Source organism: Halictus rubicundus, chromosome 8, assembly GCF_050948215.1.
Source record: "Halictus rubicundus isolate RS-2024b chromosome 8, iyHalRubi1_principal, whole genome shotgun sequence".
In the NCBI taxonomy this organism is placed as follows: domain Eukaryota; kingdom Metazoa; phylum Arthropoda; class Insecta; order Hymenoptera; family Halictidae; genus Halictus; species Halictus rubicundus.
In genome coordinates this window covers 3,651,843-3,678,339 of record NC_135156.1, presented here as the reverse complement: position 1 = coordinate 3,678,339, position 26,497 = coordinate 3,651,843, and positions in this window count along the sequence as shown.

Sequence of the window (26,497 nt, the reverse complement as noted above, 5' to 3'; positions counted from 1 at the left end):
GGCCTTGACTTTCTCGGGAATTGGGCTAGACCCGTGCTGGTCAATGACATGACCGAGGAACTCGAGAGATGACTTCCCGAACTCGCACTTTTGGGTGTTTAGCCGAAGACAATATTTCTGCAAGCGTTGCAGGACTACGCGTAGGTGATCTTCATATTCCTTTCGATTCGAGGAAGCAATGAGAATATCATCAATATACGCGAATACGAAGTCTAAGTCCCCGAGGGCACGGTAGATGTAACGCTGGAAGGTTTGTCCGGCATTACGAAGACCAAAGGGCGTTACCGTGTATTCGAAAAGCCCAAACGGGGTAATGACCGCCGTTTTCGGAATGTCAGACTGGGCGATCGGAATTTGTTGATACGCCCGGTGAAGATCGAGCTTCGTGAAAACCGATTTTCCGTGAAGGTTCACGGAGAAATCGTAAAGATGGTGGACTGGATATTTATCAGTTGTTGAGACGGCGGTAATCGCCGCAGACGCGCCAGCCCCCGTCCTTTTTCGGGACGAGATGAATAGGACTCGCCCAAGGACTGCTAGAAGGCCTGCAAATTCCCGAGCTGACGAGCTGTTTGAATTCAGCTTTCGCGGCGCGCAGTTTTTCCTGCGCTAACCTACGCGCGCGTTCCGCAATTGGCGGACCTTCGGTCACGATATGATGAAGGACGTCTTGTGGCGTACGGTTATTATTCTGTAACGGCCCGACGACGTTCGGAAACTCGGATAAAATTGCGGCGAACGCGGAAGCTGGATCGACCGATTTAACATCGCGCACGGACGAAGGTTTTACAGTGCCGATGGCGGTAATCTTCGTCCTGGGGTCGATCAGTTTGCGGAGGCGCAAGTCAACGAGCAGCCCGTAATGTTTTAGAAAGTCGGCACCGATTATCGGGTACGGTACCGATGCGACGCAGAAATTCCACGGGAATGAACGGCGGAGGTTGAGATTCAAAGTCAAACGTTTCTTGCCGTACGTGACGATCATTGTCTCATTTGCCGCGTGGAGTTTATAACCCGTTGGGCGACACGAGCCTTTGGCAACAGGCAGCAAAGAGAGATCGGCTCCGGTGTCGATTAAGAACGTGAGACCGAAATCGCTGTCTCATATGTGGAGACGATGAGATTCGGTACTAGACGGGCTCGCCTCCAAACAGCTAGTACTTTTCAGTTTTCCGTCTCCCAGGAGCACGGCTTGACACAACGACGCGCATCTTTCCCGAACTTCCTGTGAAATCAGCACGCGGTTTCCTTCGGCAGAGAGCGGTTTTCGCGCGATCGATTCCTACTCCGTGAAGGGGTTCGTCGGCGGACGCGACTATCGCGGGTGCGCGAAGTGGTTATGGATGCTAGTTGGCGCGTGAGGCGGTCGACCTTCTCTTCTAACGCGCATAGGGAGGCGTCTGGGAACGAGACGGCAGCTATCGCGGATGTGCCTGTTCCGGAGGCCTCAACGATCTTGTCGGCTAATTCGGCGAGCTTCATCGCTGCGAGACCCGTCGTTCAGGTTGAGGAGGCGCGTCAATATCTGGGACGGTTTGCCCTCACTCAGAACTTCGCCCTTCAAGAGCTGTCGGAGCTTGCTCTCGGCAGACACAGCGTAGCTAGATATGATTCGTTCTTTTATTCGATCGTATAAATCCTCTGGAGGAGGCGACATGAATAGTGTGTCCTTGATAGTGGTGACAACGTCGTACTTCAACGCGGCCACCACTACATCAGCCATTGTTTTTTGGTTGTTAATCCTTGCCGTGGACAAGGATGACTCGACTTGGACGAACCAAAGTGCCGGATCTTCTTTGAAGAAATCGGGCACTTTTGGTTGCCGGTATGAATCGACGCGACCCTGTAAAAACGCATGAAGGAGTTCATCCTGAGTGAGCGGCGCGGGGGTAGTCATTTTGCGCGATTTTTCGAACACTCGTGTGATTGGACCGGCAGCGAATTATTCGTAACGCGCGCTCTGCGCAGACGTACGCAGTTTCGCAAGGGCACGGCGCGACGCGGTAAACACAAACTACCCGGTATCGTAGCGGTCACGCGAGTCGACGGGGGGATCGACACGGCATCAACGCAACTACGCGAAGGTCGCGAAACGGTCGAATCAACAGGTATATGAAAATGGTTTCGTAGATATTCTCGCCACGAGGTGCCGCGCGGCGATCACGATCGTTTACAATAATGAGGCGAAATTTCGCATAATCAGAACGATACCTGTCGGCGCACGCATGGCTGGGCTCGTCGATAGACTGGCTGCAATGTGATGCTCGTCAAGGCACCGGTGGTCGGTGGCTTCACGCACTTGGTGGCCACTCGATGTCGGGCCCTGGAGAAGGCGCCGGAGGTCGATGGCTTCACGCAATTAGCGGCACTCCAGCGAGCTCGTCCTCTATAGACGTCCAGGATGGCATCCGGTGTGCGACGTTCGACATCGTGCAGCGAGCGGATAGCTCGCCGCCTGGAACCGGCAACAACAGCGTGCAGCGAGCGGATTGCTCGCCGCCAGGAACGAGCAACAGCAGCGTGCAGCCAGCGGATTGCTCGCCGCCAGGCACAAGCAATTTCTTCCTGGTGGTCTCCGTGAAAACATGCACCGGCTTCCGGGCACGTGCAGCGTGGTTCTTGATTTCCAAATCACGTCGGGGTCACCAGTTGTAGGTTTAAGGGTCCCGCGAATAAATGCAGAACCAAGATGCAGCCTACTCTGCACAGAACCACTAGGAGACTTTCTACCGATAATGATTAACACGTGAATGTAACGAATCAACTTTATTCGACTCTTGTTCGAGAGCGTAGGATAGAGACGTCTATCTAAATCGAGAGTCAGACAGCGAGAGAGTACATTAGCGGTTCTCTCGCCTGCATTGCCCGAGGTTGGCACTACCAACCTCTTCGGAGCATATTTTCTAGGCGCGTGCCTAGGGGAATGGCGCGGCAGCGCCAATATCCCTACACGTTATGGAGACGGCTGCACTTAGCCACATGTGCCGTAGAGCATGCGCTAGTGCGCCTGCGTTAACCGCGCGTTCGCGGCGTGGAGCGCCTCGCCGGCGATTCGCTCGCGCTTCTCTTTGCAATCGTTGTAGCGTATAGTCGTGTATCATTCTGTATCTCTTTGACTCTGCGGCGTTGTGCCGCTGGACCGTGCCGGGTTTCATTTGTAACTGCCGCGACTCGCTATCGAGTGTCGCGTTCTTCTGACGAGTTAAGTTAAATAAATCTCGTTATTTCGGTCGTTACCCGACGTATACATTATTCGCGAGGAGTGGGCCTCGCGTACCAAACCAAATTCCTATTCGCCGCGGCCACGTCGCGCGTCCATCTTGGACGAGGTTATTTCGTGCATTCTCAGCAGGGAACGTGTGGCTTCTGGCCACTGGTGACCCCGATTTTTCGCTTGGTGCGAGATTACCGTTCTCAGTCCGCCACATCCGTGGAGGACCGTCGGAACACATACCAATCCTTCACATCGGTGTGTTCGGTGGTCGTAATCCCCATATTGGTGTGAGGGAAATCCCCACATCGTTCGAATAGTCGTGCCGCGGCCCACTCACACACCGCCTGGTCGGCGTGTACGTGTGCCTACGCCGATCGCAAGGGTCCGGGATGCCTCGAAAAATTTCCCCATAATGCAGAGACGGGACTTTTCCATAGTGAAAAGAGCTAGATAAAAGTTCAATCTAGCCGGGAAAGCTCCTCAGCAGTCCTACTTTTGCATAATTGGGAAATGGTTAGCAATATTCGGCAGCATGTCGTTTGTCAGGGAGGCTATGGAAACTGACATGGCGGCACCCTCACACACCGCCGGTTGCGGAATTCCGCAACCCATTTCTCGATAATACAGGGATGTGAATTTTCAGTAATGGTTCGCACTAGATAAAAAGATCAACCAAACATGCTGAATCCCTCAAAAATCCCTAAAAATTATTGTTTGCGAAATGTAACAAACTACAATATTTAAATTGATTTTTATCTAGTTTATATCTCTAGATAGAAGTGAACGCATTCTAAATATTTTCAGTAAAAATTTGATTTCTATAACTCCGTGCCGTGACATTGACACTGGAGGGTGTCATAAATTAGCCCTCCCACGACACTGTCTCGCCGAAGCAAAAGAACTTTCCTGTAACCTCGGTGCAAAACACAGTCATTCTCTAAACATTGTCTAAAGTCTGAAACATCGCCGCTTCGCACGAATGTACGATTGCCTAGTAAATATGATCCAAATTATACCATGTTTGGTGTCATAGTTACCAGACACATTCCACGAATGTGTTCAGAGAGGTTTCATGAAAAAATAATGGAAAACAAAAAAAATTATGACATTGCATTAGTATTGACTCACCGATGTACCTGACCCATGTTACACCCAACGACCGGCACACCGAATGGCCGGGGCCGACTACGCTTGCAATGTTCCGCATTTTATATGGATTTCTGTTTGCATTGTCGGGGCGGCCAGACGGTATGCGGGGTCCGAGAGTTTTTGCGTTTTTATGAAATACATAATGGTAATAACAGTACTTCATTCATAACTTATAACGTAACTTTTAATATACTTGGTTTTTTTTTATAATTACAGTAGGTATATTCAGCACACATGTGCATAATCTTTATTTGTATTAAATTTTGTATTAAATTAAATTAAATTAAGTTAAATTAAACATTTCTGGAATTCCGACGAATTTGTTCCGTATGAAGTTGCATACGTATCGATAATAACATTCAAATATCCTTACGAAGTTCATACGCCTAGAAAGTATGACAAGAAGGTAAATTATGACAATTTTTTGAGGAGTGCTGTAACTTCGTGAGGATACTTTAGTGATATTGTAAAGTAAATATAATTCAAATCATGGCATGTTTGGTGCGATTTATAGCGGGAGAATGCCACCAATGTATTGAAGGAAGTTTCATGAAAACATTGCATCAGGACACTTATCTGCAAGTGTACGGCCAACGTCGGACAGCAATTTTCCTTTTCCAACTGATCGAGTCAGTGGCGTTGCACTAGTAGGTGCAACCCGACGTGGAATAATACTTTAATATTTATTTCACTTTCTTTTCTCTTTTCTAACTCTTTGTACTTTCCCTGGCTTCGAGAATATATTGAGGTTCCCGAATGGGCATGCCTCTTGTATGTCTGCTGTCGACTATTTCCGGCAACACACAATCGATATAAAAACGCGACAATTTTGGCTCCATCTTACGTTGCCAAAATTCGTCGTCTCTCTCAACTTTAATTGTCTTGATTCCTTTTTTCGTCCACAGGCAAAACAGGCAGTATTTTCTACCAGTTGCGTGTAGCTGCCCTTGAACTTGGTAGAAGTACTCGTGGGTTTTCTTCAATGCAGTACCTGCACTGTCTGCAAATATTGTCTTGACAGCTGGTACTGTGCTTATTGCCTCTTCTGGCGTTAAATTCTCTGCGGTTTGTGGGCATTTTATTTCCACAATACCGTCGTCATCTATCACACCGTCTGGCGATGCTCCCAAATAGGGAATCGATGGATCGATGAAAAGGCCACATCGTCGAATTTGAATGTTTTCTTTTCTCGCTAATTCTTCACGAGCAACATCCTCATTCTCCCTTCCATACTCTAGAGCGGGAATGGTTAACAGGCGTGGGTAGAGCAACGTCCTCACCAGCTTCGAACAAAGCGTGGTTTTTTTGGGTGGCACACGGCGCGGATGTTGGACGCAGTCAAAAGCTTCGACCTCTACGTCATCCAATTTGTGTTTGCGCTCTGTCCAATGGTATCCTGCTCGATGTTTTCTCGGTCCTTCTGCCAATTGTTTAGCATTTCCATATGCTTTTCTGTCTGCAGATCAAACATGCATTTGTCCATGTCTTCTTTCTGCGCGTTTGGTCCATAATCCGAATCTTGGACTGCGCGGAACTGCTTCTTCGTGCTCTTCGTGGTCATCTTCTTTTCGGCATTTTCTGAGACTTTCTTTTTGCGTCGTTCTTCCATATTTTTCAAAACTTGTGGCGACTCTTTTCCCATAGCTTTGCATAAGCGAGACAATGCTTCGCCTGTATTGTATTGTACCACAGCAGCGGCACATCTTGCGAAGTACGATCCTCTTTGGCCGAAATGTAGTCTCTTTACGCCAATACGTTTTGCAACAACGGAGTTGAAGCTTTCCACCGAGTTGTTGTTGGTTCGGTAGAGGAGGCTTTCAGAATACGCCGATAGTATCCGGATGACGTCCTTGATGGTTTCGTCGACACCAACGGTTGACAATTGCGGAACAATATTCTGTTCGTCCATCTTCGGTTTTCCATCGCAGAAGTATCCTAATTCTTTGCATTTCTCGTGTTCGCCAAAACCGTGGCTGGTCACATTCCTGATATCTTCAACCAAATTTCTCACTTTCTGAGACATCATCGGTTCGGCTGCTGGAATCTGTATTATGCAGCTTTCATGATGTCCGTGCGCATCCGCAGAATATTATTCTCTACGGTTTTCCTCAGCTTTCCGGGCGGAGGCTTCTTCGCAACATCTTTCATCTTGTTGCAGAAGTTGCGCATCAAATGATTCGTGCATTCATTTTTCTTGACACGAACTAAATTTTTATAGGGGTCGCAGTCTATTATTTTTTTGTACACGCTGCTATCGCCGCCAGCAATCAGTGTCGAATATAAAAGTCCTCGTTTTTCGACACTGGTGTTGAATCCTTCTGCAATGGCTTCGCTCTCCATTCTGGTGGATGTCCGGTTTGCGCCCCAATTCTTGAAACACTGGTGTTGCCTTACTTCTTTTTTCATTTTAGCCGCAGCTTAGCAAATGCAGCAAGTCTTGTTCTTGACTGCAATGAAAAAAACTTTCTTCGTGTGGTAGCCCATGATAACGCCCACACCAGACATCGAGTCGTATTTCCCTGTCCGGTACGACCGCTTCATCCAGCTTCCGTCAGCCACGACGGGAATATGTGGAATTCCACATGGGAAGACGTCGCCTCTTTCAACGGCTAGCCTCCTCTCCTCTTCAGCTGCTGCCATCATTTCCTCTTCCGCAGCAGCGCCGAATCCGTTGACGATGTAGTCGTGACAGTTGCGGTACTGCCTCTTCGACATGCACGGAACGTTTATCGCTGCGAGAAATTCTTCCATTTTCCCGTATCCGCCTCCGGTTGTGATTTTTCCGGCGACCGCACTTCGGTTGATGTCCATGGTCTCAGCATCTCCAGGCTGACTATGGACTTCGGTTCTGTAATTGCACATCTTGCATTCTGTGACCAGTGTGGTCTTCAAACCGAATCTCTTGAGATTTTTTATTTCCAAATGTCTGGTCGAATACTCGAATGTTCCCGAATGTTCGCCTATCAGCTTCATTTGCTGAAACACGTGGTGCATGTCCACGATGCTCAAACTGTCGGAGAGGCACAATGTTTCCTCGACTGTCGTTTCTCTTTCCACGACAAGGTTCTCATTTTCGCCGGTTTTTTCCGCCTCTTCTATTCTTTTCTTTTCATCTTGAAGTCTCTTCTGCAGAACTTCTCGAACAATTCTCTCTTCGGCCTCTTGTATTTGTTCTTCGGCTCCTTGCTGTGTTTCTTCGGCTTCGTCTTCCATTTCTTCATGTTCTGCTATTTCTTCATCCTGTTCCATTTCTTCTGAGTGTTCATTGTTACTCTGGGGAGGGTCGCACAACATTTCCTCTTGTAATGCACTCGATGACGGCACTACATTGTCTGCTGCCCCTGTGTCTTCATGTACGGGGAGACGGCGTGAAGTTTCCTCCTGCGCGAGCTCCGCCAACTTCCGCAGTCTGAAAACATAATAGAAAAAACCTATTAATTACTGTTTTGAATGTGTAGGAGATTATTATTCCACCACATCTACCGAGATTTGAATAAGTAATTAAACTACACTGAACTACAATAAAACTATACCTGTTCAGCTGGGCTCTCTTTCTGCTGTAATGTCTCGCAGAAGTACGAAGTTTTTTTACACATCCTGTTCCTTTGGCCGAACGCTTCTTCTGCATTCGTCCCGTGTCCACCGTCGAAGTGGTAGGCTTCATTTTCAGTAGGCCTCACACTTTCACAATGATCTCTCACAAAACCGAACGATTGATATCGAGTCGTAACGGTTGGTCAATCATTGAAGTTCTCCTGACGCAGGAACGAACGCGAATCTACGAACTAACGCGTTCCTGGTAATGAATAAACTGAAGAACGACGACACCAATATTGGCAGATTCGATATCGCCAGCATCCACCCCCACCACCGCAAAATGTGGCAGCAAAGGAAAAGCCTTGCCAGATGAGGCTTTTTCCGCGCGCAACGTACCACATCTGGACAGGGCCCAATATGGCCCCCGGCCGCTGCCCTTAGGCAATGGTCTAAAACGCGTTTTGAAGATAGCCTTTCTCATAGTAAAAATAGCTTCTCCTTTCTTCATAGCTTTTTCTTCTGCCGACGATCATTTTTAATATTTTCTCACCAATTACTTTCGAAAGGTATATCTTCGAACTGTAGATTACCATTGCCCGTGCGGCCGTCTAAGGCTGTATATCGCGGCGCAGCAGCGGTGGTTCCTTCCATCGAAATCCGACACTTCTTTGAGTAATGTTTCGCATTTTGGTCAAATTTGAATATATTGTACAGAGTTGGGCATTATTTAGATAAAAAATTCTTTAAATAACGATTCGAATAAAAGATACTTTAGCTTTACTCGTTATTCGAAGGTTAGAATAAAAAAAGGTTAGAATAACGAATAAAGATAAAGTATCTTTTATTCGAATCGTTATTTAAATAATTTTTTATCTACATAATGCCCAACTCTGCAACTAGCAAACCGATGACAATGACTTTGTAGAGACTGTGGATGGTGACTACTGTCGGGATAGGTGACGGGAATTCAATAAGTACTGATCGCAGTTGGACTAGAGTTTTATTCTGAGAGGGACGATACACCCGCGTAGCCCGCGTGTCCGCTCTCGACGAATTCGCTTACAGAACTAAAACTTACGAACTAACCATTCGCTCGCTAACGCATCCTCACAACAATCCCTCTTTCTTCATTCTCACGGTCTGCATTCACTCTTAACTAAACTAAACACACTCACCCTACGCGATACTCGACCCAGTCATCGAAACATCCACTCGACGCTATCGCGCAGCACGCAACCCGATATTCATTCGTACAAACATACTTTCTTAAAACTAAACACATGGCGGAGACGTGGCGCCAGCTTGTGGTCGCCACATCACCCCCCCCCCCCCCCCCGCCAGTGATTGACGCACGAAACTTGTAAATATCACTTGTACAATCACGAAATTTGTAAACGGTCCGGAAATCGAACTTTCCTCCCGGACCGTATAATGCGTGTGTCCGCATTTGTCGAGGTCAGGATGGGAGGCGGCAGCGCCGGCCTCCGCGATGATGGCGATGATGAGAGCGGTTGCCCCGTGCTCTCGGTTGGCGTGGGTGTTGGTGGTCCTTCCAACTGCCCCGGTGACGCTGACCGCGTTGCCCGGGTTGTTGTCAGCGGTGCTGGATCTGTGGCCAGCAGGTACGCCGGCTTTAGGCGATCCACGGTGACGGTGACTGGCTTGCCCCTGATGTCCAAGGAGAAGGTCCGAACACCTCGGTTGAGGACCCTGTATGGACCGTCGTACGGTGGCTGGAGGATTCCCCGCACGGCGTCGTTCCGCAGGAACACATGGTCCGCCGTAGCAAGGTCCTTGAAAACGAAGACCCGTTTTGCCGAATGATTGCTGCCAGCCGTCGGAGCGAGGGTCGCGAAATGCTCGCGCAGCCCCGCGACGAAATCCCTTGGCAGCGGCTGCGACTCTCCGCTTCGTGGCGTCAGGAATTCCCCTGGTAGGCGCAGCGTTTCGCCGTAGACCAGCTCTGCTGCGGTGGACTGCAAGTTCCCTCCAAGCAGCGCGGATGCCCAGCAAAATGGTGGGAAGAACTTCTGTCCAGCGGACGTTCTGCTGACAGCGGATTGCCGCCTTGAATTGACGGTGGAATCTTTCCACCATCCCGTTTGCTGCCGGGTGATAGGCCGTTGTCCGCCAGTGGGTCGCACCTGTCAGCTGCGACAATGGCTGGAACAGACGGGATTCGTATTGCCGACCCTGGTCGGTAGTCACGCGCAATGGGGTTCCGAACCGGGAAATCCATCCCTCGTAAAAGGCCCGTGCCACGGTCGAGGCCTCTTGATCCCTGATGGGGAAAGCCTCAGGCCAACGCGTGAATCGGTCGACGCAGGTTAGGCAATACCTGAACCCTTCTGAGACCGGAAGAATCACAATGTCTATGTGTATATGCTCGAATCTTCCGGTCGGCGCGTTGAAACGTCCCAGCGGCGCGGAAACGTGCCTGCTTGTTTTGGCGCGCTGGCACGGAATACACCCGCGAGCCCAACTCCGACAGTCGGCTTTGACGGACGGCCACACGTATCGCTCCGTCACGAGCCTTACCGTCGCGTTAACACCTGGATGCGCCAGGCGATGCACGGAGTCAAACGCGGCTCGTCTGAAAGGTCCCGTGACGAAAGGTTGCGAAGTTCCGGTTGACACGTCGCAAGCCACCTCGGTATCCGAACCGGAAAGGCGCGTCCATTCGAGGACGCTCTTTCGAGGATTGTTTTTGATTTCCCCGCACAGGTACGCCTGGAACTCTGCGTCATGCCGCTGAGAGTCTGCCAACTCGACGTAGTTGAAGGGCTCTGCGACCTCCTCCAACCTGGACAGCGCGTCGGCGACGACGTTCTCCTCCCCGGCGATATGGCGGATGTCGGTGGTAAACTGCCCGATGAAATCCAGGTATCGGAATTGCCTGGGTGAACATTTCTCGGGCTTCTGCTGAAAAGCGAACGTTATGGGCTTATGGTCTGTGTAGACCGTGAACGTTCGCCCCTCCACCATGTGCCGGAAATTTTTGACCGCCAAATATATGGCCAACATTTCTCGGTCGTATTCGCCGTAATTCCGCTCGGTGGCACAGAGCTTCTTGCAGAAGAACGCCAACGTCTACTAATCTTTTTCGATCTGCTGCTGCAGGGCCGCTCCGACTGTAAAATCGGACGCGTCGCAGAACAGGGCGAGCGGCACGTCGTCCCGGGGATGCGTTAATAACGCTGCCCGCCTTAGGCTTTCCTTCGCTTCGGGGAAAGCGGCAACGGCTTCACTGTTCCAGCTCAAGCTGGCGCTGCCCTTGAGGTTGTCCCGAAGCAGGTCGTTGAGAGGCGCTTGTACCTGGGCAGTCCTGGGCATGAAACGTCTATAAAAGTTTAGCATACCCAGGAACTGCCTCAGTTGCTTTGCGGTGATCGGCTGCGGGTAGTTGTTGATGGCCCCAACCTTGGACTCCAACGGGCTGGTGCCTCCTGATGATACGGAGTATCCCAGGAATTTGACCTGCGCCTGGCCAAAATTGCACTTTGCCGCGTTGGTGGTTACGCCGTATTTGTTGAGGCGCGCAAAAACCTCCGCCCAGTGACGCAAGTGCTCCTCTTCTGTCGATGATGCCACCAGTATGTCGTCGATATACGCGTATACGAAGTCTAAACCGCGTAGCACTTCGTCGATAAAACGTTGAAACGTCTGTGCCGCGTTTCGTAACCCGAACGACATACAGAGGAACTCGAATAGTCCGAAGGGAGTTGTAATGGCGGTTTTAGCAATGTCTTCCGCGGCCACTGTAATTTGATTGTACGCGCGCACTAAGTCTATGGTGGATAACACTGTTTTCCCGTGAAGCGCGTGAGCAAAGTCCTCAATGTGCTTCACGGAGCACTTATCCGGCACTGTCCGCGCATTTAACGCTCGGTAGTCCCCGCACGGTCGCCAAGCGTCCTGACCCTTTTTTGGCACCATGTGCAACGGCGACGCCCACGCACTTTCCGACGGTCGCGTGATGCCGAGGCGCATCATTGTCTCGAACTCTTGTCGCGCGTGCCTCAAACGGTCCGGCGCGAGACGCCGGGGCCTGCAAGCCACAGGCGGTCCTTTTTTTGTGGGGAAAATGACATTACGCATACCCCAGCTCCCTGGGGAAGCCGGGGTTATGTGGGACTACCCCTGGGGAGAATTCCCCAGAAGGCTACCGACTAAAAAAACCCACGCCCACCTAAGCTAAGTGGGTGGTGCCTGGATCACGCGAGAACTCAACAGGACACCTCCCAGCTATCATCATACCCCGGGGGAGGGGTTTACCTCTTGGTTGGGATCGAGCCTTTAATATAGAAGAGTTGAAGGACCACTGTGTAGGCGGGCACGGTTAGAGGAAAACTCGGAACTGCACGAGAACACTTTATTTTACCGGCTCGCGGTTCGTCAACACGAACGTTCTCTACACAGAATGTATACGTACACAAAATAAACAGTATGAATTATACCAGCTAATTGATTATTCCCGGTACCGAGAATAGAATCACGCTAAGATTAACCCCTTCTAAGGACGGGTCACACGACGCACGAAGCCCTTAGAAAAAGAGAAACCGAACCGAACCGAACTGCTTGCGAGAGCGTTGAAGAACGATAGAGTAATAATCACTTCGGAGATCGGCGAGCGGTTTCCTAGCACCGCCGGAACGATTACTTGCCGAATTTGAACACGGGCCATTAGAATATCTATTATCGCGTCGATAATCGATCCGACGGTGACGGCCTATCACGCGGGGCGCTGAGAATCGACCCGCGATCTCGCGAAGACGAGCTAAGAACCAATGACCGTGCGGCGTTCGCACGTCACGCTCCGCCAATCCCAAACATTCCGCCCGCCTCGTCATTCATTGACGAAACTGAGCAAGAATGAGTGAATTGGGAAAAGTGCAACGTAGTATCCGAAGTTATGATCGCGAGTGAATAATGTACAGTGATGAATGTACAGTGCCAGATGCGTGAGGTGAATTTACAATTGATGTTATGAGATAATGAGGTGAGTGAAACGTATTCTAATGAATGTGGTGGTGAAACGAGGCCGTGATTTTACAACTAAGCAACTTAACCTAAATTTATGTACAAAATTTACAGACGCGGATGGCACGATCCGCGTAATCGGCCCCGCCTCGAGGCCCCCCCAGCAGTTTATCGCTCATCGTCCGGCAAGTGCAGTGGAATGAGTTTGTGCACCGGCCGAAGCATTTGCGACGCGGCGGTGCGCACGGTTGCGACTCGAACGGAAGAGTCTGGTCCCGGGTGCACGAGTACGACGCGAGCGAGAGGCCATTGCGTGGGCGGCAGGATTTCGCTCTTAATGAGGCACAGGACTCCGGCCTTGAGCGGTGTTTTGTCCTTGTGCCATTTGCCTCGAGGTTGGAGAGAGTTCAAGTACTCCCGCGACCAGCGTCTCCAGAAATGTTGCTGCATCTGCTGGATTAACTGCCAACGGGACAATCGAGAGACGGGGAGGTCCTCGAGACTGGGCTCGGGGATCGCAGTGAGGGGTTCCCCAACCAGAAAGTGACCCGAGGTCAGCGCCGCTGGATCCTCAGGGTCGTCGGACAACGGTAATAACGGCCTAGAATTCAAGCAGGCTTCGATGCCGGTCAGGAGAGTGGTCAGCTCCTCGAAGGTTAGGCGCTGCTCCCCGATGATCCTGCGAAGGTGGTGCTTGACGGACTTGACCGCCGCCTCCCAGATGCCACCAAAGTGCGGCGCCGAAGGAGGGTTGAATCTCCATGTGATGCCCTCCCTGGCGGCGGCTGCGACCTGACCTCCGCTCTGCTTCGATGATTCTCGCAGGAGAGCCCGTAGTTCGTTGTGCGCTCCTACGAAATTCCGCCCGCAATCGCTGTAGAGCTCGGCGCAGCGACCTCGCCGAGCCATGAATCTCCGTAGTGCCGCCAGGAAGGTTTCGGTGGAACCGTCCGAAGCTGCTTCCAGATGAACGGCCTTCGTGGCGAGGCAGATGAACACCGCGATGTAACCCTTCGAGGTGCGCTGACCACGACCCTTCCCGGCTCGAAGCTGTATCGGTCCCGCGTAGTCAATACCGGATCTGAAAAATGGACGACAAGGCGTTACTCTTGTTAACGGGAGATTTCCCATTTTCGGCTGGACTGTTTGCCCTCTCCACCGGGTACACGTGGTGCAATGTCGGATACACGACTTGACCAGGCGACGACCCTTCAGGATCCAGCACTCCTGACGAAGAGTGGCGAGAGTCAACTGAGTCCCCCCGTGAAGGCATCGACGATGCGCCGCGTCAACCCAGAGCCGTGCCAAGTGAGAGTCGTCTGGTAGGATGGCTGGATGCTTCCCGTCGTAGGCGAGGTTGGACGCCTGGAGGCGGCCTCCGACGCGCAGGACTCTGTCCGGATCCAGGAATGGACAGAGTTTGGCCAATCTGCTCTTGGCCCGTAGCGGTTGGTTTGCCAGCAGCGCCCTGATGTCTTCCCCGAAGTGCGCAGCCTGCTCCAACCGCAACAGGGTGAGTTGGCAGTCTCGCACTTCTGAGGCAGCGAGTGTTGATTTCTCGTTCTGGTTTCCAGTTCTCCACCGCCGACACCATGCCAGGACTCGGAACAGGCGAGCCAGGTTGGAGAACCGTTCGATTAAGGGACACGACGAGCTGGTCTCGACCCCACGGACCACGTGATGTACCTCCAGTTCCTGGTACTCGTCGCTCGCTTCCTGGTCCCTTGTTGAGAGGGGGTGGCCGGAGGACGAAAGCCACTCGGGTCCTTGCCACCATAGGTCGAAGTTGGATAGCTCAGATGGGTACAGCCCCCGAGAAGCGCAGTCAGCAGGGTTCTCCGCACTTCGAACGTGGTGCCACTTGGCGAGAGGCATCGTCCTTTGGATTTCGGCAACCCGGTTCGCCACGTACGTCGGCCAGCGGGAGGGATGGCCCTGGATCCAGCTGAGGGCCACAGAGGAGTCCGACCAGAGGTGGATTTCGGCATCCCGCAATTCGAGCACCTTGGTGACGTGCTCAACGAGTCGAGCCAGCAGAAAGGCGGCGCAGAGCTCCAACCTAGATAGACACTCGTTTCAAGGGAGCCACCCGGGATTTGGCCATGATTAGGGAGACGGTAGCCGCCCCTTCTTCGTTGACCACGCGTGAATAAACCACGGCCGCATAAGCGCGCTCAGAGGCGTCAGCGAATCCGTGGATCTCGAGAGTCTGAGTGGAGCGGTTGATCCCGAACCATCGAGGAATGCGAACCGCTCGCAAGGCAGGAAGTTGCTGCTGAAACTTCTGCCAAATAAGCTCCTCCTTGTCCGGTAGAGGTGAGTCCCAGTCGATTTTTAGAAGCCACAGCGACTGCATGAGGACCTTTGCTACGATCGTTACAGGTGCCACCCAGCCCAGCGGATCGAAGAGCTGAGCCGTCCCACTGAGCACAGCTCGCTTGGTGTGTCGGTCCCTCCGAATCGAAGTAGCCGCAGAGACCTGAAAACAGTCAGAAGAAGGGCACCAGCGGATACCCAGAACGCTGTGAGACGAAGACGAGTCCCATTCGACGATTCCCTTCCGTTCGTCGTTGGAGAGTCCTTCCAGTAGTTCCCGAGAGTTGGAGGCCCACTTCCGCAGGGGGATTGGGCTTCCCGAGCCCCAGCTCGGTCCACCCACGGCTCCCGGAGTCTTCGTGCCCCGCTCGGAGCCGGTATCCCGAAGGAACCAGCCCCGGCCGAGGCAAGAAGACGCCGCCACCGGAAGGAAGGGCCGTCGGAGGCGCGATCCGGCACGCCCCGACCCTTCCTCACCCAATACCCCCCACGGATCCCCCTCCCCAATCGGGGTGCGTGAGCGTGAGGCACGCGCGACCCTCAAGTACCTCGCGGACGGTACACGGAGTGAGGGTCGCACGGATTGACTTATGGCCACCTTTCCAATGCCATCAGCTCGAATCCTCAAGCGCCTCGCGTGCGGCAACTCAAGGATTAGCATTCTTCGTGATTAGTCGAAGGACGGGCAAAAATCGGAAAAGGGCTTTTACGTGCGTATAACAATGCGCTCGAAAGTTGCGCTCTTCGCTTTTTAGAAGTTAACACGAAACCGACACGGACCGGGTAGGAGATTTCGTTGTCACTGGTGGCCGATGATTTTACAACGATGTAAAATCCGAAGCGCAGGACCCGGAACAATTCGATTTTAATGCGGAATCGTACACCATCCATGCACTCGTCCGAATACTCGTATAAGTGGTATGGATGGAGACGCACACCAAGCCGTCAGTCACGCCACGCTACCAAGGACTATGCTCTTCGGCACGATACGTGGCCTCCGAACGTATTCTTTATAGATCGCGGCAGAATGATCACGACTGTGCAAATCCTACCGGAGCAGTTATGGGCATTTCGAACGAGAACCACGAAATTGACTATAACGAAGTGTCCACTGGGTACCACGATTACGAAAAACGATTTATAAATTTCAGATAGTTCGCGACTACTATGCGATCGCGTCTGCAGAGCACAAACTGCGTCTTAATCGTCGGCAATGCCACGACGCAGTTTGCACCTGTGACTCCTCGGTTTGAGGCGCTTACACGTCGAGGATAGAACAGCCGGTTTGTCTGTTCTATTGGGTCGGTTTGACCTCTCGATCGCGTACCGTGTTTCGCCGACAGGACACTTCGCGAACGCGTGCGGCTAGACGCGCTTCCAGACGTAGAGTGATCTATCTGCGGCACGCATCGACCTCCTTCGATCGGTATAGAGTGGGGATCGATGCGTGCGCATTGTGACAAGTGTCGCGATATCTCGCGGTCCTTTTCTTTGTCAGGACTCGCGGTTTACGTCACGGAGTGTTATGGTGGGGTCGACATCGTCGTTTGATATATGACGTATCGATATGTAACCTATACGGTTACAGTTTTCTTCGTCGTTATTTGCGATGCGGTCGCAGAAATATTCGAGTCTTCGGCACTCTTTGTGTTCTCCAAAGGCGTGGCTAGGAATGTTCGTCAAATCCTTTTGCAAGTTATTTATCTTGCGATTGATCGAAACATTTTCCTTCACTCTGTATTCCGCAGCTTTCGCAATGTCCGTACCCATTCTGCGAACGCTGCTTTCCACGGCTTTTCTATATTTTCCAGGCGGAGTCTTCTTCGCAATATCTTTCAGTTTATTGCAGAAGTTGCGTAGCAAATGGTTCGTGCATTCAATCTTTTTCACACGATCCATCTCCGCTTTGTACGGATCGTGTAATGGGAGCGGTCTTGGTCGACCGGAAAGAATTGCTGTGAAAATGAGGAATGCAAAAAGGGTTTGATTGGAGTGATGGATGAATGCGTGAGCGAAAGAGAGAGAAAGGAGTGAGAAATGGGTAACGGGCAGATTTAAAGGAATTTAATGAAATGAATGGATATGGAATGTTGAATCTACGTTGAGTCTAACGTTGACCAATGTAATGAAAAGAAAATAAAGAATAACGATTTAGAAAACAGAGTTGATTTATGCGCTGACTGAGGCGATAAAGAGAGCGAACCGCCGTTGTCTCTTTCTTTTATTGACTCGATCCCTCTGGAACGTTCTATGCGCGTAAACATTTCCGGTTTTGCATTCGCGTCCGTTCCAGAAGGATCGAGAAGGATTTCGGCCAATTGCGCTCGTGCCTCGATACGCACGTAATTTCCGCGAGTCACGTATTGGCTGGTACATTCCTCGCATCGCGCTGCCTGTTTGGCGAGATCGCGTGTTTGGCGGGGTCGCGTGTTTGGCGGGATCGCGCGGTGTCGCGAAGGCAACATGGCGTTTGCGCGCCAATCTCGAACAGATCGCAATCCAAAATAGTTTTATATACGCTGCTGTCGCCGTCAGAAATCAGTGTCGCATCCATGAGACCTCTTTTCTTATGCTGGTCTCGAAGCCATCTGCAATTGCGTCGCTCTCCATTTTTGTCGACGTTTGGTGTCGTCCCCAGTTTTTGAAGCACGAATGTTTTTTCGGCTTTTCGTTTTTTCTGGCAGCGTTGTGACATATGACGCACATCTTGTTCTTCACTCCAGTAAATAAAACTTTTTGCGTGTGGTATCCAATTATTGCACTCACACCGGACATGGAGTCGTATTTTCCAGTACGGCAGGATCTCTTCATCCAACTATCGTCAGCCACGACGGGGATGAATGGAATTCCCGATGGTAAGACGTAGCCTCTTTCAATGGATAAGCGTTTTTCTTCTTCAGCCGCTGCAATCATTGCTGCTTCTGCAGCATTGATGGAGGTCTTCACGATGTCATCATGACATTTTCTGTATATCCATCGAGACATGCATGGAATGTTCATTGCTGAGAACATTTCCTCCATTTACATGTAACCACCTCCACTAGTCATTTTGCCGGCGACCGCACTGGAATTGATGTTTAATCTATTGCTTTCTGCGGATTCACTATTTATTTCCGCTTTATATTTGCACATTTTGCATTCGATTAGTATTTTTGTCGCCAAGCCCAAGCGCCTCATGCCGGTTATAGTTAAATTGGCCATGGAACATTTCAAAGTTTCCGAATGGTTCTCCAGTTTTTCCATCTCATCGAAGATGTGCCGCAAATCCACAATGCTCAATTCGGCGATAGTGGATTTTTCGGAAGTTTCCTACCGCGTTGATGACTCCGCGACGACACAGTCTGTGTCGCTGGTCATTGTTGGTGCCACATCCATCTTATCGGGAATATCCTCGATTGACTGTTCCTGCGCTTCTTCATTACGGACTTCAAGCTTGGCAACCCTATTTCTCGCTATTTCATTACGTCTGAAAGTACAACATAACAACATGCATCAGTCATTTGTGTACCGAGGTCATTCCACGCGAAATCGGGCACATTTTCGAGTACTGCTGTGGGACTTTGTTCGAATATGTTATAGTCTTTGGCGACTGTTCGGCGAAGTGCCCGATTGCCGGGACCATCCAGCGGTGGACGCGGAATGAGAGCACCGGAAAGATGGAGGAAGTTCCGGAGGGAGCGAACGGACTTCGCAAGACACAAAACGTGCGCTGGATTAACGATAATTTATTAAAAGACACAACTCTCGGTCCATTGACGCTCGGACGAACACGGAGGACGACGATCACGGAAATCTTGCACGCGGCGCGTCGGAGAATCTTGACCGCGGAAGAGCGGAGATCTTGCACGCGAGAAGAGGCGATTCGCGACACGGATGCAAGAAGATTCTTGACAGAATACCGAGTATCAATTATATGAACTTTAATCGATAAGCGAGAAGAAAGCGGACGTTCGTATGTTCGTGAAAGAACGAGACTCGCGATTGAATTCGTGCGAGGCGGCTGCGAAAACGTAACTCAATCGGCGAGTATAGAGCGTGAACTAGACGCGAGTCCGCTGAGAGCGTACGGTAGAATGAACATACGAGAAATCGTTGTCTCCGTCGGAGCGATCGGTGGATCATGAAGAAACGGGTAGTTTGAAATTTGGGGAAACAACAGCAGAGAGACGAACGAAGGACGGAGCAGGAGCGACACAAAGGAAGGACGAAACAGAAGCGATCGCATCGACGAAGACAACATGTACGAGACAAGAACAATAACGGGCTATTTATAGATTGGTTTCAAACAGAAATTAGACCAAGTCGTTACCGTTCGAATCTCGAACATTTTCTTTTTTATAAGTTTTTTGGTCAGAGCTACTTGTTTTTTATAAAGGAACCAGTTGTTGGTGGTTGACTGATGCTGCCATGTTTTAAAGCGTGCCTTTCTAATTCTGACGGATCTGTCACACTCCTGATCCCACCAAGGGACTGGATTTCTGTGGGCGTATGTATGTCCTGAACTTTTCTTTGGTGTGCACTCGAGTACTGCTTGGGTCATACCCTGTACGAAGTGGTTATATTTATCAGTAGAGGAGGTTTCCATTGCCAACATGGATGATTCAAGTTGATAATCCATTTTTGCTGTGTATGCCTCCCAATCGGTTCTCTGTGAGGATATTCTGTTATTCTTTCGTCTATATATATTTTTGCAAATGTTGATTGTGATATGGAGTGGAAAGTAGTCTGATCCGAACGGTTCCTCTTCCTGGAATACTGTTGTTTCTTCTCCAATGCTTCCATATGTTAACACGAGATCCAGGTTATTGAACGAGCCATTTCTGGCATCAAAGTGGGAAGAAGTGTCGTGGTTAATTATGGTTACTTCATGTTTATCTAAAATTTGTATAAGTGTTCTTCCAGGGCTGTCTATTTTGGAGCAGTTCCATTCTGAATGTTGGGCGTTGAAGTCTCCCATAATAATGAATGGTCCTATGTCTTAGAGTGATTGAATGAACGCGTCCCAGTGTGATTCTGTAATTTTGTTGGATGGAGGTCTCTAACATGCTGCTATTGTGGTATTTTCTGACACGTTTGTTATCTGAATACAACAAGTCTCGGTATGGCCGTCTGCTATTCCAAGATTATTAAGGGGGATGTATTTTAGGTGCTTGGCGATGAAGATGGCTATTCCGCCACCATGTTGGTGTTGACGATCTTTCCTTACTGCATGGAATCCTGGTAATTGGAAATCCATTTCTGGTCTCAACCAGGTTTCGACACAGACAACTATGTCTGCCCCTTTTGCCAGATGGGTAATTTCTATTTTTTTGGTGCGTATGCTTCTGCAGTTCCAATACAGGATGCGGAGAGAGTTGTTCATTATGAGGTTGTCTGGTGTTTTAATTTAGGGTTTAGAGGTTGGGGATGGGGCTGGTTTATATTGCTTGATTAAAAGGGAGGGGGCTTTATGTTGGAAGCAGATTGGATACGGGTTTCGGAATAAGGGGTGGGAGATGGTGTTTTTGTTAAGGTTATTACGGATTTCATGGTCGGTAGGGAATTCTGTTTAGTTTTTAAAGTGTTTCCTAGTGGGTTATTTTCTGTTTTGTATTGTTGTTTAGGTGCAGGGGTGGATGCTCTAGAGGAGGTGTTGTTTGCTGGGTTTGCTTGAGACCATGCTTTGGAAGAGGAAGAGGTAGAAGCCGAAGCAGGTACCTTTTGACCTCCAAACTCTTTGAGTTGAAGGATGCGTTGTTGGGATGGTTGGCGTAGGGGAGGAAAGTTCTCCTTGTTGTCCTGTATAGTTCTGGAATTGTTCTTGGGCGAATGTCTCGTGACCAACTGTTTGGCTTCGTAGAAGCTTACGTTTAGTAGGGACATCTGTCTATTTATTTCCTTGTTGGTTTGGAGTGACGAGCAGCTTGGGTGTAAAGTAGGATGTGCTTCTTTGCAGTGAGCACAGATAGGTGTATCTATTGTAGGGCAATCAGTGATATTGTGTCCTGGATTTCCACAATTTTTGCACAGTTTTTCGCTGCGGCAGAATTTGGCAGTGTGTCCTGTTTTAAAGCAGTTATAACATATTTTTAACGAATCTATGTATAGTTCTACAGGTGTATGGATTAGTTTGTATAGTTTAATGTAATCTGGAAGAGTCGTGCCCTCAAAGGTGATAACTATGGATTCGCTAGGAATCCACTCCCATGTGTTTGTTTGTGGGTTTCTTATTTTCCTATTGAGTCTCCTGGCGTGTAGTATGGGAACTGGGGAGTCTGTGAATTCCTTTATATCTTCCAAATCACAATCAGTGGAGAAGCCCTTGATGAGGCCTCTCCTTGTGATTCGGAATTTGGGGATAGATATATTGATTCCCTGTAGGTCCTTATTGTCAGATTTCACGAAGTTGTTTGCCTGGGTGCCTGTTCTGAACTTTATATTGAATTTTCCAAATCCTTCGTTTTTGATTTCGTCTACGCCTTCATGGTTTTTACTCAAGGCTTTGGCTAACATGAGAGCGTTTTGGGAGTTCCTGGGTTTGGCATGGGTCCTACTGAATGTGGCCGAGACATATGCTGGGCCCTTGTGAGAGGCTGGGTATTGGTTGATGACATATTCGCGTCTCCTTTTGAATAAGTATTCATTCTCTATTATATTCTTTGTGTCTGTTACCTTTGTTCCCGTGTGCTCTGAGTTGGATGGTTCATTTGATTTTCTCTTGTTATTGTTTGTTTTGGTTCCTGTTTGGTTCTTGGATGACGGCGTGGGGTTTCCTGCCATGCCTTTGTCATTGGCGTTGTTTTTGGACGCCATTATGGCTTCTTCGTTGCCTGAGGCCCCGAGGGCCCAGGCTCCTAATTCTTCTAAATCCTGGAACAGTATGAAGGGATTCAGAGATAGTGAAAACAAAGATTTCTGTACAGGTAAATTGGACAGCGTCCGTGGGAGTTGGTACACCGGTTTTCTTGTATTTTCACTTGGGAATTCTCGCGATCCAATACAGTGTGTTGCACGATACTGAACTGTGGAAAACGTTCCTAGCTCCCCTACTGGACAGAAATGTTACTATTTAGCTTCTTCCAGCGGCCGTTCGTTCTTTCATAGCGTGACGATCATTATTGTGTCGGGGCACTCGGGGCATACCCTGGTCAGGTTCGGTCCCCCCCCCCCCCCTTAAAGATCGAGTGGTTCCGGTGTCGTTAGATCGCCTCAAACCCGCCTACCTGCTGAACGACGACGAGCAGGGTACACCGGTCAGGCCCTCGCCGCGGGGGGTCAACAGCGATGCTCCGGTCCCCAGTACGGGGGAGCAAATCGAACGCTCGACAAGATCGGGAAGGCGCGTTCATTTTCCCGACCGCTATGCCGCGACTCTTTAGATTTAGTCATTAGTGTAAGTAGTTTGTAAGCAACAATGTATATAGTATTGTAAATAGTAAACTTGTAGCGATAAATAAAAGCGAGCGTACCCCTAATTTCACCAAGGGGGGTGATGTGGCGGCTCGCGCAAAGAGCACGCCGTCCTCGGAAAGCCGCAAAGAAACACGTGAAGATCGGCTCCCGGGGCGGTCGCCATCTGTTAGACAATTGACTCACGCGAGGGAGAGGTGGTCAGTCAAAGGTATGCGATCGACACTCGCTCGCAAACATCGGTACAGGACGGTCCACGGTGCACCGACGAATAAAGAAGTACGCCAACGTAACACCAGTCTCAGTCATTACACCCGACACCCACACAGCGATACGTCAAGTGAGACGAGATGCGAACTGCTTCAAGTTTCGTAAGTACCTCAAAACGTTCAAATACTTCATTATTATTGTTTTTATTGTGTTGTATATATGAGAATACGATATACCTTCAAACCAGTGTGTTATCAAATCATTTCAACGAAAAAATGATTTCATTAGTTTTTGTCACAAAAATCTATTTTTTGCAAAATCCTGAGGTCGTAGACAAATTTTGAGACCAGATTTGAAATCAGCGTGAAAAAATCTATGGGAAATGATGTTAGCATGTTAAAAAAAATGTTTTCCACGCGTGGTATTGGAAAAACCACAATTTTCTTGAAATTGTACAAGTTTAACGAATTTTCTCAAGGTTAAAAATCGTTCGTACCATAATCTCGCTATTTTTCCCATATTCTACAAAGTTTCAGCTTTAATTTAAAAAATTTCATCGCTCCACCTCATCTCTATCGAAAGTTCTTTAATTTTGAATCCGATTTCGTCCAAATTGCCCACTGTGCGCCGCCGTAATTAGCACCGCGTCACGCTGCTACCTGCGCCACCTTCTTTAGCTACTAATAAAACAATAAACGACACATAACCCAGTGGTATTGTTTAAAATACTATACAGGTTTATACTAAATGCTTATATTTCTATAAAACCAGCCAGAATTCCTTCCTACGCACGCCAGGTGCAAGAATATCTCCATTATGCATAATTATTGTTAAATGGTAAAGAAAAGGAAATCCTGAAACATGTATACTCTGTTTTGGATCAAAGATCACACACCCAAGTTTACATTAAAATGAATTAACAATAAATAAGAGAAACTGCAAAAAAATCAAATTTTAAATATATTATTTAAACAAAAAACTTTTGTTAAAATTTTCTTGCGCGACTACATTTCCCATTGAAAAACGCACAATTTAAAAGGAAATTAAAATTTTTTCGACCTCTGGTCTCCGAGATATCTCAAAAAATATGGTTTTGACCCCCAACTTTGAGGGCTGTTTTCAAAGTGGATGGTTGCCGATAAAAAACACGTGTCAAATATTTTTCAAAGAACTATAAGCTCCCATAAGTTTCATCAAAATCGGATTTTCGCATCTGAATATGTTCCCTTGTAAGGCTGAACGACGGTTACGCGTATAGGAAAAAGTTGTTCCGAATCTTCATCCTGACAACATATTAAAAAATCATCGAAATCGGTGAGGTGTAACCTTTTATGCACACTTACCCAATGACTTGGCACGTTTCGTTTGTCTTGATCGACACGGTCAGGTGGACTGTAGTAGTAGGCTTTTGTATATACGTATAATTCCACGCAATCATAGCTTGCAAAAACTTTTAATTCCTTTGAAACTTTTTCTCTTCTCGGTAAGTAGAAGTTGTTGACGTAAAAAAAATTTTAACAACAATTTTCTTTGTTATAAACAATTTTACGACAAGTATCTTTTACAAATGTCCGCCGATCAAGAGGTGTAGATTTACTTCTAGAACGGATGACCATTACTTTTTAAACACCCTGTATAATCACCACCCGGTCGCGTCGCGCCGCTTGTACTACGATTTCGTAAACACTCTGTATACAGAATATAAAGGAAATAATCAGTATACACCTAGTTCTACACCTTGTCGCCACCTTTATACAAACATTGCCTGTTTTTTTTTTGTAGGTCTTTTGAAGGCTGATTCGCAACAGATCGAGCGGTTTTCGACCATTCCTCCTTGAGTGTCGGTTGATGAAACGTCGTGGTATTATCAGTCAAATTAAAGTATATCTTATCGAATTTCAGTGGAACCGCGACCGCATTTAAAGTGTATGAAATGGTGTACGCTGTTCGCTATCCAGTTGATTATTGTTGTGCAGTAGTAATGGTAGCAGTCAAATAAATAATAAACAATTAAATAAATTATTAAACTATCATCATGTGGAAAGGATGTCGACGCAATCGCGGGGTAAGTAAGTGGTTGCTCGAAGCAAGTAACCTTTTACACGGAGACACACGGGTCACGAGTTACGTTCACACGTATGAGATACATTAAAATAATCAAGAAAAGCACATTTCATTTGAATCACGATACGTTTGCGACACGTGAAACGTGATTCGATTGTCTCACTGTAACAAGGCTAAGGAAATCGCTTGTACTAAATTTTGCTTCTACAGGGATTGCACTGAATTCTTTGAAGAAGAAGAAAGGAGACAGGGAGAAATCAACGGCAAATAGGGAAGTGAGTACAATATTGTTATTCTTATAATATTACTGTTTTATTTTCGGGATTATGTTGCATTAATTTCTCATGACAATATAAAACGGACAACCTCCAGTCAGTCGAAAAAATTTCTCTTATAAATGACTTGCGATTTTCCAATAACTAGAAAAAATTAGCTTACATATAACATGACGTGAAACAAATTTTTTATAAAATTGCAATTAACAGGAATCACAGAGAAAATAGTTAAAATTATTCTTTTATAATTACTATTACAGCTTTATCGTAATACCGAAAATTTTGTCGATATCAAGTAATGTTGTTACGAGGTGTAAATCATTAAAAATACTGCAAATTGCTGTGCTTCATTACTTTCGGTCTACACCGGCAATACATCTAAATGTTCTTACAACTTTCATGCTTGACATTTTCGATTATGTAAGCCGACGTTTTTACAAACAGGGAGCAGATACAAATAAATTAGCTTATCAATAAGAATTGTGAGTTATTTTGAATTTCGTGATATACATAGAAATAAAAGTTATACAGGATGTTCGGTATCTGGTGGTACAACCACAAAGGTTCTACATAAAAAATAATTGTAAAATTTACAATCAAATTTTTTCATGCGAATCTTTGTTTTCGAGAAAATCAAGTTTGAAATAGTATCTAGTATAAATAGTTCATGACAAACTGTTTTTACTGCTCACAAACATTAAAAGCACACGAACTTGATGCATTTTCAATTTAAATTTTATCGAAAACGAAGCCTCATATGAAAACATGTTATTCTATATTTTCCACTTCTTTTTTTATGTAATATCACCAATCACCCTTTTTTCTGCTAATTTCCCACTGTTTGTTAGTTCTATATTCTATCTCGTATATCATAGTTCTATCTTAACTTAAATCGACCAAGCTTCTTTATACATGCGATCACCATCGTTTTATATAGTAAATTTACAGTAATTTTCCTTATCTAGCTACCTGACTTCGGATCAATATCGCTTAGCTTATTTGGATTAACTTATTTTACAAACATCCGTACGTACTCTCTTATTTGTTTTGGTCTTGTGTATTCTCTACCTCTAACTTTCTTTCCAACACTGAAAAACCGACAACATCTCCCCGGATTGGTACGAGTCGTTCGTTTGTGACGTAGGAATTCGCAAAATTCATCTTATTTCTTCGCGAATAGGTCCGCCGCACAGTGCTCATATATATAGGAACTTGTTTACAGAAAAAATTTACCAATACAATTAATAAATTTAACAAAAGATTAGCAATTTTTATAAAAATAATTTATTTTCAAAAACTAACAAATTTCTAACGAAATTAATAATCATTGAACCATATGTAAAATTAATAATAAGAAACTTAA